The sequence below is a fragment of the Cyrtonyx montezumae genome, unplaced genomic scaffold (assembly GCF_038088225.1).
Source record: "Cyrtonyx montezumae isolate F1298 unplaced genomic scaffold, pur_monq_1.0 scaffold_28, whole genome shotgun sequence".
NCBI classification, from domain to species: domain Eukaryota; kingdom Metazoa; phylum Chordata; class Aves; order Galliformes; family Odontophoridae; genus Cyrtonyx; species Cyrtonyx montezumae.
Window position 1 is genome coordinate 3,100,954 of NW_027072025.1, and position 18,321 is coordinate 3,119,274.

The window sequence follows — 18,321 nt, forward strand, 5'->3', positions numbered from 1 at the left end:
TGCAAATGGGAGCGGAGCAAAATGGGAGAAGAAACAAAAGGGAGTGGAGAGAATGGAAAGTTTGTGGCGCAAATGGGAGTGGAAGAACAATATAGTAGCAGAAACAAAAGGACTAGAGAGAATTGAAGGGATGTGGCGCAAATGGGAGCGGGGCGAAATGGTAGCGGAACCAAAGGGAGGGAAGAGAACTCTAAGGATGCATCAGAAATGGGGGCAGAGTGGAGCGAAATGGGAGTGGAAACAAAGAGAGTGGATTGAAGTGAAAGCTTGCGGCACAAATGAGAGCAGAGTGGAACGAATTTGAATCGGAAACAACGGGAGAGAAAAGAACAGAAAGATTGCAATACAAATGGGGTTGGAGTGGAGAAAAAGGGAGTGGAGAGAACTGTAAGGTTGCGGAGCAAATGGGAGCGAAGCGGAGAAAAATGGGAGAGGAAACAAAGGGTGAGGATTGAAGTGAAAGCTTGCGGCGCAAATGACAGCGGAGCAGAATGAATTGGAATTGGAAACAATGGGAGAGAATAGAACTGAAAGATTGCTAAAGAAATGGGATTGGAGTGCAGAAAAAGGGAGTGGAGAGAACTGGAAGGCTGCGGTGCAAATGGGAGCGGAAGAACAAAATAGTAGCAGAAAAATAGGGACGGGAGAAAACTGAAGGTATGTGGCGCAAATGGGAGCGGAGTGAAATGGTAGCAGAACCAAATGGAGGGAAGAGAATTGTAATGTTGCATCAAAAATGGGAGCAGAGCAGAGCGAAATGGGAGTGGAAAGAAAGGGAGTGGATTGAATTGAAAGTTTGCGGCGTGAATGTGAGCGGAGCGGAACAAAATAGAATCAAAAACAAAGAGGGAGAAAAGAACTGAATGATTTTGACGCAAATGGGATTAGAGCAGAGAAAAAAGGGAGTGGAGAGAACTGAATGGTTGCGGTGAAAATGGGAGCAGAGCGGAGCAAAATGTTACAGGAAAAAAAATTAAATGGAGAGAACTGAAAGATTGTGGTGCAAATGGGAGTGGCGCGAAGCGAAATGAGAGTGCAGAGGACTGAAAGATTGTGGCGCAAATAGGAGCAGAGCGGAGCAAAATGGGAGCGGAAACAAAGAGAGTGGAAAAAACTAAAGGGCTGCGTAGCAAATGGGAGTTATGCCGAGTGAAATGGGAGCAGAAACAAAAGGACAGGAGAGAATAGAATTTATCTGGCGCAAGTAGAAGTGAAGTGGAGCGAAATGGGAGCAGAAACGAAAAGAGTGGAGTGAAGTGAAATGTTCCAGAGCAAGTGGGAGTGAAATGGGAGAGGAGAGAACTGAAAGGTTGCGGTTCAAATGGGAGTGAAGCGGACCAAAATGGGAGCGGAAACAAAGGGAATGGAAAGAAATGAAAGGTTGCAGCGCAAATGAGAGTGGAGCGGAGCGATATGGGTGTGAAACTAAGGGAGTGGAAAGAACTGAAAGTTTGCGGTGCAAATAGGACCGAAGCAAAGCGAAATGGGAGTGGAAACAAAGGGAGTGAAGATAACTGAATGGTTGTGGCAAAAATAGGAGCGGATCGCAGTGAAATGGGACTGGAAACAAAGAAAGATGAGAGAACTGAAAGGTTGCGGCGCAAATGGAAGCAAAGAAAAATGGGTGCGGAACCAAATGGAAGGGAGAGAACTGTAAGGTTGAATCGCAAACTGGAGCAGAGTGGAGCGAAATGGTTGTGGAAATAAAGTGAGTGGAGAGAACTGAATGTTTGCGGCGCAAATGGGTGCAAATCAGAGCGAAATGGGAGCGGAAACAAATGGGAGTGGATTGAACTGAAAGTTTACGGCGCAAATGGGAGTTGAGCAGAGCGAAATGCGAGTGTAGAGTACTGAAAGGTTGCATCGCAAATGGGAGCGGATCAGAACAGAATGGTTGTGTACACAAAGGGAGTGGATACAACAGAAAGTTTGCGGCGCAAATGGGAATGGAGCGAAATGGGAGCGAAACCAACTGGAGGGAAGAGAACTGTTAGGTTGCATCAGAAATGGGAGCGTACCAAAGCAAAATGGGAGTGGAAACAAAGGGAGTGGAGACAACTCTCAGGTTGCGGTGCAAATGGGAGCGAAGCAGAGTGAAATGGGAGCGAAAACTAAGGGAGTGCAGAGAACTGAAATGTTCCGGCGCAAATGGGAGTGTATTGAGAGTGGAGAGAAATGAAAGGCTTCAGTGCAAAAAGGAGCGGCGCAGAGCGTAATGGGAGTGGAGATAACTCTAAGTTTGCAGTGCAAATGGGAGCAGAACGGAACGAAATGGGAGCTGATATAAATGGACTGGAGAGAAGAGAAATGTAGCGGTGCAAATAGGAGCGGAGTGGTGTGAAATAGGAGCGGAAACAAAGAGAGAGGAGAGAAATGAAAGGTTGCAGCGCAAATGGGATCAGAGCGAAATGGGAGCGGAACCAAAAGGAGTAGTGAGATCTGTAAGGTTGTGGTGCAAATGGGAGGGACCGGAGTAAAATGGGAGCGGAAAAAAAGGGAGTGGAAAGAAATGAAATGTTGCAGCGAAAATGGGAGCGGCACAGAACTAAATGGGATCTGAAAGAAAGGGAATGGAGAGAAAAGAAATGTAGAAGTGCAAATAGGAGTGGAGTGGAGCGAAATAAAAGAGGAAACAAAGGGAGTGGAGAGAAATGAAAGGTTGCCGTGCAATTGGGAACGGAGCAAAATGGTAGCGGAAACAAAGGGAGTAGAGTGAAGTGAAATGTTTTGGCGCAAATGGGAGCGAAATGGAAGTGAAGTAAAATGTTCCAGCGCAAATGAGAGCAGAGCGAAATTGGAATGGAAAAAAAGGGAGAGGAGAGTACTGAAAGCTTGTGGCAGAAATGGGAGTTGTGCGTAGCAAAATGTAACAGAAAGAAAGGGAGTGGAGAGAACAGAAATGTTGCAGCGCAAATAGGAGTGGAGCGGAACGAAATGGGAGCAGAAATAAAGGGTCTGCAGAGAACTGAAAGGTTGTGGCGCCAATGGGAGCGGCGCGAGGGAAATGGGAGTGCAGAGAACTGAAAGATTGTGGCGCAAATAGGAGCGGAGCGAAGCGAAATGTGAACAAAAAAAGGGAGTTTAGAGAAGTGAATGTTTTTGGCGTACCTGGGAGCAGAGCGAAAATGAAGTGGAGAGAAGTGTATGATTTAGGCACAAATGGGAGCGGAGCAAATTTGGAGCGGAAACATAGGGATAGGAGAGAATTGAAATGTTGTGGCACAAATGGGAGCGGAGCGAAATGGGAGTGGAAGCAAATGGATTGGAGACAAGGGAAAGGTTGCGGTGCAAGTGGGAGCGGAGCGGAATGAAAAGGCAGCTGAAACAATGTGACTGGAGAGAACAGAAATGTGGAGCAAAAAGGGGTGGAGTGGAGCAAAATGGGAGCAGAAACAAAGGGAGTAGAGAGAACTGAAGAGTTGCGGCTCAAGAGGGAGCAACGCGGAGCGAAATGGAAGTGCAGAGATCCAAAATGTTGTGACACAAATGGGAGTGGTGCTATGTGAAATGGGAGTGGAAAAAAGGCAGTGCAGAGAACTGATAGGCTGCGATGTAAATGGGAGCGAAGTGGAACAAAATGGGAGTGCAGAGAACTGATACGTGGCAGTGTAAATGGGAGCGGAGCAAAGTGAAATGAGACTGTAGGGAACTGAAAGGTTGCATCTAAAATGGGAGAGGAGAGGAACGAAACATGAGTGGAAACAAACGGAGAGGAGAGAAACGAAATTTTGCAGCGCAAATGAAAGCAGAGTAAAATGGTAGGGGAAAAAAACGGAGTAGTGAAGTGAAATGTTCCGGCGCAAATGAGAGCGAAATGGGAGTGGAGTGAAGTGAAATGTTCCAGCGCAAAAGGGAGCAGAGCAAAATTGGAACGGGAAAAAAAAGAGAGGAGAGAACTGAAAGGTTCTGGTGCAAATGGGAGTTGTGCGTAGCGAAATGTGATGGAAAGAAAGGGAGTGGAGAGAACAGAAATGTAGCAGTGCAAATGGGAGTGGAGCGGAACGAAATGGGAGCAGAAATAAAGGGACTGCAGAGAACAGAAATGTTGCGGCTCCAATAGGAGCGGAGCGGAGTGAAATGGGAGCTGAAACAAATGGAGTGGAAAGAAGTGAAGGGCTGTGATCCACACAAGAGCTAAGCGGAGTGACATGGGAGCGGAAAGAATGGGAGTGGAGAGAACAGAACTGCTGGGGCTCAGAGAAGAGCAGAGTGAAGCGAAATAGGTGTGGAAACAAAGGGAGTGAGAGAACTGTAGAAGTGCAAAGCAAATGGGTGCGGATCTGTGTGAAATGAGTGTGGAAACAAAGGGACTGGAAGGAACAGAAATGTTGCGGCGCAAATACTAGCGGTATGGAGCAAAATGGGAGTGGAAACAAAGGGAGTGGAGACAACTCTAAGGTTGCAATGCAAATGGGAGCGAAGCAGAGTGAAATGGGAGCGGAAAGAAGTGAAAGGCTGCAGTGCAAAAAGGAGTGTCGCGGAGCGAAATGGGAGTGCAGAGAACTGAAAGGTTGCAGCAAATGGGAGCGAAGTGGAACAAAATGGGAGCTGAAACAAAGGGACTAGAGAGAACAGAATTGTAGCTGTGCAAATTGGAGCGGAGTGGAGCGTAATAGGAGCGGAATCTAAGAGTGGATAAATGAAAGGTTGTGGTGCAAATGGGAGTGGTGCGGAATTAAATGGGAGCGGAAACAAAGGGAGAGGAGTGAACAGAAATGCTGCGCTGCAAATAGGAGTGTAGTGGAGCAAAATAGGAGCGGAAACAAAGGGAGTGGAGAGAAATGAAAGGCTACGGCGCAAATGTGAGCAAACCAAATTGGGAATGGAGAGAAGTGAAATGTTGCAGCGCAAATGGGAGTGAAGTGATGCAAAATGGGAGCGGAAAGAAAGGGAGTATAGGGAAGTGAAAAGTTCCAGCAAGAATGAAAGCAGGGAAAATAGGTGTGGAGGGAATTGAAATGTTCAGGCGAAAATTGGAGCAGTGCAAAATGCGGGTGGAGAGAAATGGAAGATTGTGTCGCAAATGGGAGGAAAGTGAAATTGGAGCGGAAAGAAAGGAAGTGGATTGAAATGAATGGCTGCGAATCAATTGGGAACGGAGCGGAGCCAAATGGCAGCGGAAAAAAAGGGCCTGGAAGGAACTGAATTGTTCCAGCGCAAATACTAGCGGAGTGGAGCGAAATGGGAGCGTAAACAATAGGAGTGGAGAGAAATGAAAGGTTATGGCGCAAATGTTAGCAAACCGAAATGGCAGAGAGAAATGGGAGAAGAAAGAAAAGGAGTGGAGAGAACTGAAAGGCTGCAGCGCAAATTGGAGGGGAGCTGAATGAAATTGGAGCGGTAACAAAGGGACTGGAGAGAACAGAAATGTTGCGGCGCAGTAGAAGCGGAGTGAAGTGAAATAGGAGCGGAAACAAATAGGGAGAAGAGAACTGAAAGGTTGTGGAGCAAATATGAGCAGAGTGGTGAGTAATGGGAGCGGAAACAAAGGGAGTGGAGAGAAATGAAAGGTTGCGGCGCAAATGGGAGCAGAGCAAAATGGTAGTGGAAACAAAGGGAGTAGAGTGAAGTGAAATGTTTTGGCGTAAATAGGAGCGAAATGGAAGTGGAGTGAAGTAAAATGTTCCAGCGCAAATGAGAGCAGAGCGAAATTGGAATGGAAAAAAAGGGAGAGGAGAGTACTGAAAGCTTATGACACAAATGGGAGCTGTGCGTAGCAAAATGAAATGGAAAGAAAGGGACTGGAGAGAACAGAAATGTTGCGGCGCCAATAGAAGCGGAGCAGAGCGAAATGGTTGCAGAAAAAAATAGGGAGGAGAGAACTGAAAGGTTGTGGCGCAAATGGGAGTGGCGCGAAGCGAAATGGGAGTCCAGAGGACTTAAAGATTGTGGCGCAAATAGGAGCGGAGCGGAGCAAAATGGGAGCGGAAACAAAGGGAGTGGAATGAACTGAAAGGTTGCAGCACAAATGAGAGTGGAGCGGAGCGATATGGGTGTGAAACTAAGCGAGTGGAAAGAACTGAAAGTTTGCGGTGCAAATAGGACCGAAGCAAAGCAAAATGGGAGCGGAAACAAAGGGAATGGAAAGAAATGAAAGGTTGCAGCGCAAATGAGAGTGGAGGGAGCGATATGGGTGTGAAACTAAGCGAGTGGAAAGAACTGAAAGTTTTCGGTGCAAATAGGACCGAAGCAAAGCAAAATGGGAGTGGAAACAAAGGGTGTGGAGATAACTGAGTGGTTGTGGCGAAAATAGGAGCGGATCACAGTGAATTGGGACTGGAAACAAAGAAAGAGGAGAGAATTGAAAGGTTGCACCGCAAATGGAAGCGAAGAAAAATGGGTGCGGAACCGACTGGAGGGGAGAGAACTGTAAAGTTGCATCGCAAAGGGGAGCAGAGTGGAGCGAAATGGTTGTGGAAATAAAGTGAGTGGAGAGAACTGAAAGTTTGCGGCGCAAATGGGAGCAGATCGGAGCGAAATGGGAGCGGAAACAAATGGGAGTGGATTGAACTGAAAGTTTACGGTGCTAATAGGAGTGGAGCAGAGCGAAATGCGAGTGTAGAGAACTGAAAGGTTGCATCGCAAATGGGAGCGGATCGGAGCAAAATGGTTGTGTACACAAAGGTAGTGGATACAACAGAAAGTTTGTGGCGCAAATGGGAGTGGAGCAAAATGGGAGCAAAACCAACTGGAGGGAAGAGAACTGTAAGGTTGCATCAGAAATGGGAGCGTTCCAAAGCAAAATGGGAGTGGAAACAAAGGGAGTGGAGACAACTCTAAGGTTGCGGTGCAAATGGGAGCAGAATGGAACGAAATGGGAGCTGATACAAATGGACTGGAGAGAAGAGAAATGTAGCGGTGCAAATAGGAGCGGAGTGGAGTGAAATAGGAGTGGAAACAAAGAGAGAGGAGAGAAATGAAAGGTTGTGGCGCAAATGGGATCAGAGCGAAATGGGAGCGGAACCAAAAGGAGTAGTGAGATCTGTAAGGTTGTGGTGCAAATGGGAGGGACCGGAGTAAAATGGGAGCAGAAAGAAAGGGAGTGGAATGAAATGAAATGTTGCAGCGCAAATGGGAGCCACACAGAACTAAATGGGATCTGAAAGAAAGGGACTGGAGAGAAAAGAAATGTAGAAGTGCAAATAGGAGTGGAGTGGAACGAAATAGGAGCGGAAACAAAGGGAGTGGAGAGAAATGAAAGGTTGCCGTGCAATTGGGAACGGAGCAAAATGGTAGCGGAAACAAAGGGAGTAGAGTGAAGTGAAATGTTTTGGCGCAAATGGGAGCGAAATGGAAGTGGAGTGAAGTAAAATGAGAGAACTGAAAGGTTGTGGTGCAAGTGGGAGTGGTGCAAAGGGAAATGGGAGTGCAGAGAACTGAAAGATTGTGGCGCAAATAGGAGCGGAGCGAAGCGAAATGTGAACAAAAAAAGGGAGTTTAGTGAAGTGAATGTTTTTGGCGTACCTGGGAGCAGAGCGAAAATGAAGTGGAGAGAAGTGTATGATTTAGGCACAAATGGGAGCGGAGCAAATTTGGAGCGGAAACATAGGGATAGGAGAGAATTGAAATGTTGTGGCACAAATGTGAGCGGAGCGAAATGGGAGTGGAAGCAAATGGATTGGAGACAAGGGAAAGGTTGCGGTGCAAGTGGGAGTGGAGCAGAATGAAAAGGCAGCTGAAACAATGTGACTGGAGAGAACAGAAATGTGGAGCAAAAAGGAGTGGAGTGGAGCGAAATGGGAGCAGAAACAAAGGGAGTAGAGGGAACTGAAGAGTTGCGGCTCAGGAGGGAGCAACGCGGAGCGAAATAGAAGTGCAGAGATCCGAAATGTTGTGACACAAATGGGAGTGGTGCTATGCGAAATGGGAGTGGAAACAAAGGCAGTGCAGAGAACTGATAGGCTGCGATGTAAATGGGAGCGAAGTGGAACAAAATGCGAGTGCAGAGAACTGATACGTGGCAGTGTAAATGGGAGCGGAGCAAAGTGAAATGGGACTGTAGGGAACTGAAAGGTTGCATCGGAAATGGGAGAGGAGAGGAGCGAAATGTGAGTGGAAACAAACGGTAAGGAGAGAACGGAAAGGTTGCAGCGCAAATGGGAACAAAACGTATTGAAGTGGTGGCAAAATAATCAGAGTGGATTGTACTTAAAGGCTGTAAAGCAAATGGGAGTTGTGCGTTGCGATATGAAACTGAAAGAAGGGGAGTGGAGAGAACTGAAATGTTGCAGCGCAAATGGGAGCGGAGTGGAGCGAAATGGGAGAGGAAATAAAGGGAATGCAAAGAATAGAAATGTTGCGACGCCAATAAGAGCGGATCGGAGCAAAGTTGGAGCAAATTGGGAGTGGAAAGAAAACAAGTGGAGAGAACTGAAAAGTTGCTGAGCAAATTGGATCAGAGTGGAATGAATTTGGAGTGGAAAGATCTGAAAGGTTTCAGTGCAAATGGGAGCAGTGGGAAACGGGAACGGAAATGTAAGGAATGGAGAGTACTGATAGGTTGTGGCACAAATGGGAGCGGAGCTAAGCAAAATGGGAGTGGAAAGAAAGGGTGTGGCGATAACTGAAAGGTTGCAGCACAAATGTGAGTGGAACTGTACGAAATGGGAGCAGAAACAAAGGTACTGGAGAGTACAGAAATGTAGCAGTGCAAATAGGAGCGGAGTGAAGCAAAATAGGATCGGAAACAAAGGGAGTGGAGAGAAACGAATGTTCGTGGCGCAAATGAAAGCAGAGCAAAATGGTAGCGGAGAAAAACGGAGTAGAGGGAAGTGAAATGTTCCCGAGCAAGTGGGAGCGAAATGGGAGTTGAGTGAAGTAAAATGTTCCGGTGCAAATGGGAACAGAGCGAAATTGGAACGGAAAAAAAGGGAGAGGAGAGAACTGAAAAGTTGTGGCGCAAATGGGAACAAAATGGAGTGAAATGGCAGCAAAAATAATCAGAGTGGAGAGTACTGAAAGGTTATGGCGCAAATGGGCGTGGTGCGTAGCGAAATGTAATGGAAAGAACGAGACTGAAGAGAACAGAAATGTCGCGGTGCCAGTGGGAGCGGAGCGCAGCGAAATGGGAGCAGAGACAAAAGGGTGTGGAAAGAACTGATGGGCTGTGAAGCAAACGGGAGCTAAGCAGAGTGACATGGGACCGGAAAGAATGGGAGTGGGGAGAACAGAACTGTTGCGGCACCAATAGGACCAGAGTGAAGCGAAATAGGTGCGGAAACAAAGGAAGTGGAGTGAAGTTCTGACGCAAATAGGAAATGAGCAAAATGTTAGTGGAAACAAAAGAAGAGGAGAGAACTCAAAGGTTGTGGTGCAAATGGGAGCAGCGAAGTGCGAAATGGGAGTGCAGAGAACTGTTAGATTACTGCGCAAATACGACCACAGTGGTGAGAAATGGGAGCGGAAACAAAGGGAGTGGAGAGTAGTGTTCTGGTTAGAATGGGAGCAGTGCAAAATGGGAGGGGAGAGAACTCAATAGTTGGGGTGTAAATGGGAGCGAAGCGAAAATGGAGCGTAAACAAAGGGAGTGGAGAGAACTGAGGTTTGGGAAGCAAATGGGAGCAGAGCGAAGTAAAATGGGAGCGGAAACAAAGGGTCTGGAGAGAAGAGAAATGTTGCAGTGAAAATAGGAGCAAAGTGGAGCAAAATGGGAGCAGAAACAAAGGGAGCAGAGAGAACTGAAAGGTTGGGGCGCAAATGGGAGCAGAGTGAAAAGTAAGTGGAAACATAGGGAGAGGAGAGAATTGAAATGTTGTGGCGCAAATGGGAGCAGAGCGGAACGAGATGGGAGCAGAAACACATGGAGTGGAGACAAGGGAAAGGTTGTGGCGCAAATAAGAGCGGAGAGGAATGAAATGGGAGCTGAAACAAAGGGACTAGAGAGAACAGAAATGTTGAGGCGCAAATAGGAGCGAAGCGGAGCAATATGGGAGTGAAGAGCACTGATATGTTCTGGTGTAAATGGAAACGGAGCAAAGTGAAATGGGACTGTAGGGAACTGAAAGGTTGCATCGGAAATGGGAGAGGAGAGAAGTGAAATGTGAGTGGAACCAAAGGGAGAGGAGAGAATTGAAAGGTTGCGGTTTAAATGGGAGTGAAGCGGACCAAAATGGGAGCGGAAACAAAGGGAATGGAAAGAAATGAAAGGTTGCAGCGCAAATGAGAGTGGAGCGGAGCGATATTGGAGTGAAACTAAGGGAGTGGAAAGAACTGAAAGTTTTCGGTGCAAATAGGACCGAAGCAAAGTGAAATGGGAGTGGAAAAAAAATGAGTGAAGATAACTGAATGGTTGTGGCGAAAATAGGAGCGGATCGCAGTGAAATGGGACTGGAAACAAAGAAAGAGGAGAGAACTGAAAGGTTGCGGCGCAAATGGAAGCGAAGAAAAATGGGTGCGGAACCAAATGGAGGGGAGAGAACTGTAAGATTGCATCGCAAAGGGGAGCAGAGTGGAGCGAAATGGTTGTGGAAATAAAGTTAGTGGAGAGAACTGAAATTTGCAGCGCAAATGGGAGCGGATCGGAGCGAAATGGGAGCGGAAAAATATGGGAGTGGATTGAACTGAAAGTTTGCGGCACAAATGGGAGTGGAGCAGAGCGAAATGCGAGTGTAGAGAACTGAAAGGTTGCATCGCAAATGGGAGCGGATTGGAGCAAAATGCTTGTGGAAACAAAGGGAGTGGATACAACTGAAAGTTTGCAGTGCAAATTGGAAGCGGAGCTAAATGGGAGAAGAAACAAAGGGAGTGGAGAGAACAGAAAGATTGCAGCGCAAATGGGAATGGAGCAAAATGGGAGCGGAACCAAAAATAGTAGTGAGATCTGTAAGGTTGTGGTGCAAATGGGAGGGACCGGAGTAAAATGGGAGCGGAAAGAAAGGGAGTGGAATGAAATGAAATGTTGCAGCGCAAATGGGAGCCACACAGAACTAAATGGGATCTGAAAGAAAGGGACTGGAGAGAAAAGAAATGTAGAAGTGCAAATAGGAGTGGAGTGGAGCGAAATAAGAGCGGAAACAAAGGGAGTGGAGAGAAATGAAAGGTTGCCGTGCAATTGGGAACGGAGCAAAATGGTAGTGGAAACAAAGGGAGTAGAGTGAAGTGAAATGTTTTGGCGCAAATGGGAGCGAAATGGGAGTGGAGTGAAGTAAAATGTTCCAGTGCAAATGAGAGCAGAGCGAAATTGGAATGGAAAAAAAGGGAGAGGAGAGTACTGAAAGCTTGTGGCAGAAATGGGAGTTGTGCATAGCAAAATGTAACAGAAAGAAAGGGAGTGGAGAGAAAAGAAATGTTGAAGCGCAAATAGGAGTGGAGCGGAACGAAATGGGAGCAGAAATAAAGGGACTGCAGAGAACTGAAAGGTTGCGGCTCAGGAGGGAGCAACGCGGAGCAAAATGTAAGTGCAGAGATCTGAAATGTTGTGACACATTGGGAGTGGTGCTATGCGAAATGGGAGTGGAAACAAAGGCAGTGCAGAGAACTGATAGGCTGCGATGTAAATGGGAGCGAAGTGGAACAAAATGGGAGTGCAGAGAACTAATACGTGGCAGTGTAAATGGGAGCGGAGCAAAGTGAAATGAGACTGTAGGGAACTGAGAGGTTGCATTGGAAACGGGAGAGGAGAGGAACGAAACGTGAGTGGAAACAAAGGGAGAGGAGAGAAACGAAAGTTTGCGGCGCAAATGAAAGCAGAGCAAAATGGTAGCAGAAAAAAAAGGAGTAGTGAAGTGAAATGTTCCGGCACAAATGAGAGCGAAATGGGAGTGGAGTGAAGTGAAATGTTCCAGCGCAAAAGGGAGCAGAGCAAAATTGGAACGGGAAAAAAAAGAGAGGATAGAACTGAAAGGTTCTGGTGCAAATGGGAGTTGTGCGTAGCGAAATGTGATGGAAAGAAAGGGAGTGGAGAGAACAGAAATGTTGCAGTGCAAATGGGAGTGGAGCGGAACGAAATGGGAGCAGAAAAAAAGGGACAGCAGAGAACAGAAATGTTGCGGCTCCAATAGGAGCGGAGCGGAGTGAAATGGGAGCGGAAACAAATGGAGTGGAAAGAAGTGAAGGGCTGTGATCCACACAAGAGCTAAGCGGAGTGACATGGGAGCGGAAAGAATGTGAGTGGAGAGAACAGAACTGCTGGGGCGCAAAGAAGAGCACAGTGAAGCGAAATAGGTGTGGAAACAAAGGGAGTGAGAGAACTGTAGAAGTGCAAAGCAAATGGGTGCGGATCTGTGTGAAATGAGTGTGGAAACAAAGGGACTGGAAGGAACAGAAATGTTGCGGCGCAAATACTAGCGGTATGGAGCAAAATGGGAGTGGAAACAAAGGGAGTGGAGACAACTCTAAGGTTGCAATGCAAATGGGAGCGAAGCAGAGTGAAATGGGAGCGGAAAGAAGTGAAAGGCTGCAGTGCAAAAAGGAGTGTCGCGGAGCGAAATGGGAGTGCAGAGAACTGAAAGGTTGCAGCAAATGGGAGCGAAGTGGAACAAAATGGGAGCTGAAACAAAGGGACTAGAGAGAACAGAATTGTAGCGGTGCAAGTTGGAGCGGAGTGGAGCATAATAGGAGCGGAATCTAAGAGTGGATAAATGAAAGGTTGCGATGCAAATGGGAGTGGAGCGGAATTAAATGGGAGCGGAAACAAAGGGAGAGGAGTGAACAGAAATGCTGCGCTGCAAATAGGAGTGTAGTGGAGCAAAATAGGAGCGGAAACAAAGGGAGTGGAGAGAAATGAAAGGTTACGGCGCAAATGTGAGCAAACCAAAATGGGAGTGGAGAGAAGTGAAATGTTGCAGCGCAAATGGGAGTGAAGTGATGCAAAATGGGAGCAGAAAGAAAGGGAGTATAGGGAAGTGAAAAGTTCCAGCAAGAATGAAAGCAGTGAAAAATAGGTGTGGAGGGAATTGAAATGTTCAGGCGAAAATTGGAGCAGTGCAAAATGCGGGTGGAGAGAAATGGAAGATTGCGTCGCAAATGGGAGGAAAGTGAAATTGGAGCGGAAAGAAAGGAAGTGGATTGAAATGAATGGCTGCGAATCAATTGGGAACGGAGCGGAGCCAAATGGCAGCGGAAAAAAAGGGCCTGGAAGGAACTGAATTGTTCCAGCGCAAATACTAGCGGAGTGGAGCGAAATGGGAGCGTAAACAATAGGAGTGGAGAGAAATGAAAGGTTATGGCGCAAATGTTAGCAAACCGAAATGGCAGAGAGAAATGGGAGAAGAAAGAAAAGGAGTGGAGAGAACTGAAAGGCTGCAGCGCAAATTGGAGGGGAGCTGAATGAAATTGGAGCGGTAACAAAGGGACTGGAGAGAACAGAAATGTTGCGGCGCAGTAGAAGCGGAGTGAAGTGAAATAGGAGCGGAAACAAATAGGGAGAAGAGAACTGAAAGGTTGTGGAGCAAATATGAGCAGAGTGGTGAGTAATGGGAGCGGAAACAAAGGGAGTGGAGAGAAATGAAAGGTTGCGGCGCAAATGGGAGCAGAGCAAAATGGTAGTGGAAACAAAGGGAGTAGAGTGAAATGAAATGTTTTGGTGTAAATAGGAGCGAAATGGAAGTGGAGTGAAGTAAAATGTTCCAGCGCAAATGAGAGCAGAGCGAAATTGGAATGGAAAAAAAGGGGGAGGAGAGTACTGAAAGCTTATGACACAAATGGGAGCTGTGCGTAGCAAAATGAAATGGAAAGAAAGGGACTGGAGAGAACAGAAATGTTGCGGAGCCAATAGAAGCAGAGCAGAGCGAAATGGATGCAGAAAAAAATAGGGAGGAGAGAACTGAAAGGTTGTGGCGCAAATGGGAGTGGCGCGAAGCGAAATGGGAGTCCAGAGGACTTAAAGATTGTGGCGCAAATAGGAGCGGAGCGGAGCAAAATGGGAGCGGAAACAAAGGGAGTGGAATGAACTGAAAGGTTGCAGCACAAATGAGAGTGGAGCGGAGCGATATGGGTGTGAAACGGTGTGAAACTAAGCGAGTGGAAAGAACTGAAAGTTTGCGGTGCAAATAGAACTGAAGCAAAGCAAAATGGGAGCGGAAACAAAGGGAGTGGAATGAACTGAAAAATTGCAGCACAAATGAGAGTGGAGGGAGCGATATGGGTGTGAAACTAAGCGAGTAGAAAGAACTGAAAGTTTGCGGTGCAAATAGGACCGAAGCAAAGCAAAATGGGAGTGGAAACAAAGGGAGTAGAGTGAAATGAAATGTTTTGGTGTAAATAGGAGCGAAATGGAAGTGGAGTGAAGTAAAATGTTCCAGCGCAAATGAGAGCAGAGCGAAATTGGAATGGAAAAAAAGGGGGAGGAGAGTACTGAAAGCTTATGACACAAATGGGAGCTGTGCGTAGCAAAATGAAATGGAAAGAAAGGGACTGGAGAGAAAAGAAATGTTGCGGAGCCAATAGAAGCAGAGCAGAGCGAAATGGATGCAGAAAAAAATAGGGAGGAGAGAACTGAAAGGTTGTGGCGCAAATGGGAGTGGCGCGAAGCGAAATGGGAGTCCAGAGGACTTAAAGATTGTGGCGCAAATAGGAGCGGAGCGGAGCAAAATGGGAGCGGAAACAAAGGGAGTGGAATGAACTGAAAGGTTGCAGCACAAATGAGAGTGGAGCGGAGCGATATGGGTGTGAAACGGTGTGAAACTAAGCGAGTGGAAAGAACTGAAAGTTTGCGGTGCAAATAGAACTGAAGCAAAGCAAAATGGGAGCGGAAACAAAGGGAGTGGAATGAACTGAAAAATTGCAGCACAAATGAGAGTGGAGGGAGCGATATGGGTGTGAAACTAAGCGAGTAGAAAGAACTGAAAGTTTGCGGTGCAAATAGGACCGAAGCAAAGCAAAATGGGAGTGGAAACAAAGGGTGTGGAGATAACTGAGTGGTTGTGGCGAAAATAGGATCAGATCGCAGTAAAATTGGACTGGAAACAAAGAAAGAGGAGAGAACTGAAAGGTTGCACCGCAAATGGAAGCGAAGAAAAATGGGTGCGGAACCAAATGGACGGGAAAAGAACTGTAAGGTTGCATCACAAAGGGGAGCAGAGTGGAGCGAAATGGTTGTGGAAATAAAGTGAGTGGAGAGAACTGAAAGATTGCGGCGCAAATGGGAGCAGATCGGAGCGAAATGGGAGCGGAAAAAAAAGGGAGTGGATTGAACTGAAAGTTTGCGGCACAAATGGGAGTGGAGCAGAGCGAAATGCGAGTGTAGAGAACTGAAAGGTTGCATCGCAAATGGGAGCGGATCGGAGCAGAATGGTTGTGGACACAAAGGGAGTGGATACAACTGAAAGTTTGCGGTGCAAATGGGAGTGGAGCAAAATGGGAGAAGAAACAATAGGAGTGGAGATAACGGAAAGTTTGCGGCGCAAATGGGAATGGAGCGAAATGGAAGCGAAACCAACTGGAGGGAAGAGAACTGTAAGGTTGCATCAGAAATGGGAGCGTACCAAAGCAAAATGGGAGTGGAAACAAAGGGAGTGGAGACAACTCTAAGTTTGCGGTGCAAATGGGAGTGAAGCAGAGTGAAATGGGAGCGGAAACTAAGGGAGTGCAGAGAACTGAAATGTTCCAGCGCAAATTGGAGTCTATTGAGAGTGGAGAGAAATGAAAGTCTTCGGTGCAAAAAAGAGTGGTGCAGAGCAAAATGGGAGTGCAGAGAACTGAAAGGTTGCAGCGCAAATGGGTGCGGCACAGAACGAAATGGGAGCTGATACAAAGGGACTGGAGAGAAGAGAAATGTAGCGGTGCAAATAAAAGCGGACTGGAGTGAAAAAGGAGCGGAAACAAAGAGAGAGGAGAGAAATGAAAGGTTGCGGCGCAAATGGGATCAGAGCGAAATGGGAGCGGAACCAAAAAAAGTAGAGAGATCTTTAAGGTTGTGGTGCAAATGGGAGGGAAGCGGAGTAAAATGGGAGTGGAAAGAAAGGGAGTGGAATGAAATGAAATGTTGCAGCGCAAATGGGAGCGGCACAGAACTAAATGGGAGCTGATACAAAGGGACTGGAGAGAAGAGAAATGTAGCCGTGCAAATAGGAGCGGAGTGGAGTGAAATAGGAGCGGAAACAAAGAGAGAGGAGAGAAATGAAAGGTTGCGGTGCAAATGGGATCAGAGCAAAATGGGAGCGGAACCAAAAGGAGTAGAGAGATCTGTAGGGTTGTGGTGCAAATGGGAGGGAAGCGGAGTAAAATGATAGTGGAAATAAAGGGACTGGAGAGAAAAGAAATGTAGAAGTGCAAATAGGAGTGGAGTGGAGCGAAATAGGAGCGGAAACAAAGGGAGTGGAGAGAAATGAAAGGTTGCCGTGCAATTGGGCACTGAGCAAAATGGTAGTGGAAACAAAGGGAGTAGAGTGAAGTGAAATGTTTTGGCGCAAATGGGAGCAAAATGGAAGTGAAGTAAAATGTTCCAGCGCACATGAGAGCAGAGCGAAATTGGAATGGAAAAAAAGGGAGAGGAGAGTACTGAAAGCTTGTGGCAGAAATGGGAGTTGTGCATAGCAAATGTAACAGAAAGAAAGCGTTGTGGCGCCAATAGGAGCGGAGCAGAGCAAAATGGGTCCAGAAAAAAATAGGGAGGAGAGAACTGAAAGGTTGTGGCGCAGATGGGAGCGGCGCGAAGGGAATTGGGAGTGCAGAGAACTGAAAGATTGTGGCGCAAATAGGAGCGAAGCGAAGCGAAATGGGAGCGGAAACAAAGGTAGTTGAGAGAAGTGAAAGTTTTTGGCGCACCTGGGAGCAGAGCGAAAATGAAGTGGAGAGAAGTGTATGATTTAGGCACAAATGGGAGCGGAGCAAATTTGGAGCGGAAACATAGGGATAGGAGAGAATTGAAATGTTGTGGCACAAATGTGAGCGGAGCGAAATGAGAGTGGAAGCAAATGGATTGGAGACAAGGGAAAGGTTGCGGTGCAAATGGGAGCGAAGCAGAATGAAAAGGCAGCTGAAACAATGTGACTGGAGAGAACAGAAATGTTGTGGAGCAAAAAGGAGTGGAGTGGAGCGAAATGGGAGCAGAAACAAAGGGAGTAGAGAGAACTGAAAGGTTGCGACTCAGGAGGGAGCAACGCGGAGCGAAATAGAAGTGCAGAGATCCGAAATGTTGTGACACAAATGGGAGTGGTGCTATGCGAAATGGGAGTGGAAACAAAGGCAGTGCAGAGAACTGATAGGCTGCGATGTAAATGGGAGTGAAGTGGAACAAAATGGGAGTGCAGAGAACTGATACGTGGCAGTGAAAATGGGAGCGGAGCAAAGTGAAATGGGACTGTAGGGAACTGAAAGGTTGCATCAGAAATGGGAGAGGAGAGGAACGAAATGGGAGTGAAAACTAAGGGAGTGGGAAGAAATTAAAGGTTGTGGTGCAAATGGGAGTGGAGCGGAAACAGAGTGGAGAGAACCGGAAGGTTACCTTGCAAATGAGAGCGGAGCGGAGCGAAATGGGACTGGAAACAAAGGGATTGGTAGAACTGAATGTTTGCAGTGCAAAAGGAAGCGGAGCAAAATGGGAGAAGAAACAAAGGGCGTGGAGAGAACGGAATGTTTGCGGCGCAAATGGGTGCCGAAGAACAAAATCGTTGCAGAAAAAAAGGGACAGGAGAGAACTGCAGGGTTGTGGCGCTAATGGGAACGGAGTGAAATGTGAGCGGACACAAATGGAGAGAAAAGAACTGTAAGGTTGCATCAGAAATGGGAGCGGAGTGAAATGGGTGTGGAAACATATGGAGTGGAGATGACTGTAAGGCTGTGGTACAAATGGGAGCGAAGCAGAGCAAAGTGGGAGTGGAAACAAAGAGAGTGGAGAGAAATGAAAGGTTGCTGTGACATTGAGAGAGGAGTGAAATGGGAGTGGAAACAGGGGGAGTGAATGGAACTGAAAGTTTGCAGCGCAAATGAAAGCGGAGTGGAACGAAATGGGATCGGAAAAAACGGGAGGGAAATGCGCTGAAAAATTGCGGTGCAAATAGAATTAGAGCGGAGTAAAAGGGAGTGGAGAGAACTGAAAGGCTGAATCGCAAATGGGAGCGGATCGGAGGAAAATGTTTGTGGAAACAGAGAGGATAGAACAGAAAATTTGCGGTACAAATGGGAGTGGAGCAAACTCAAAGGGAGTGGATAGAACTGAAGGGTTGTGGTGCAAATGGGAGCAGAGCAAAATGGGAGAAGAAACAAAGGGAATGGAGAGAACGGAAAGTTTGCGACGCAAAAGGGAGCGGAAGAACTAGATCGTAGCAGAAAAAAAAGGGACAGGAAAGAACTGAATAGGTGTAGCGCAAATGGGAGCGGAGCAAAATGGGAGAGGAACCAAATGGAGGGAAGAGATCTGTAAGGTTGAATCAGAAATGGGAG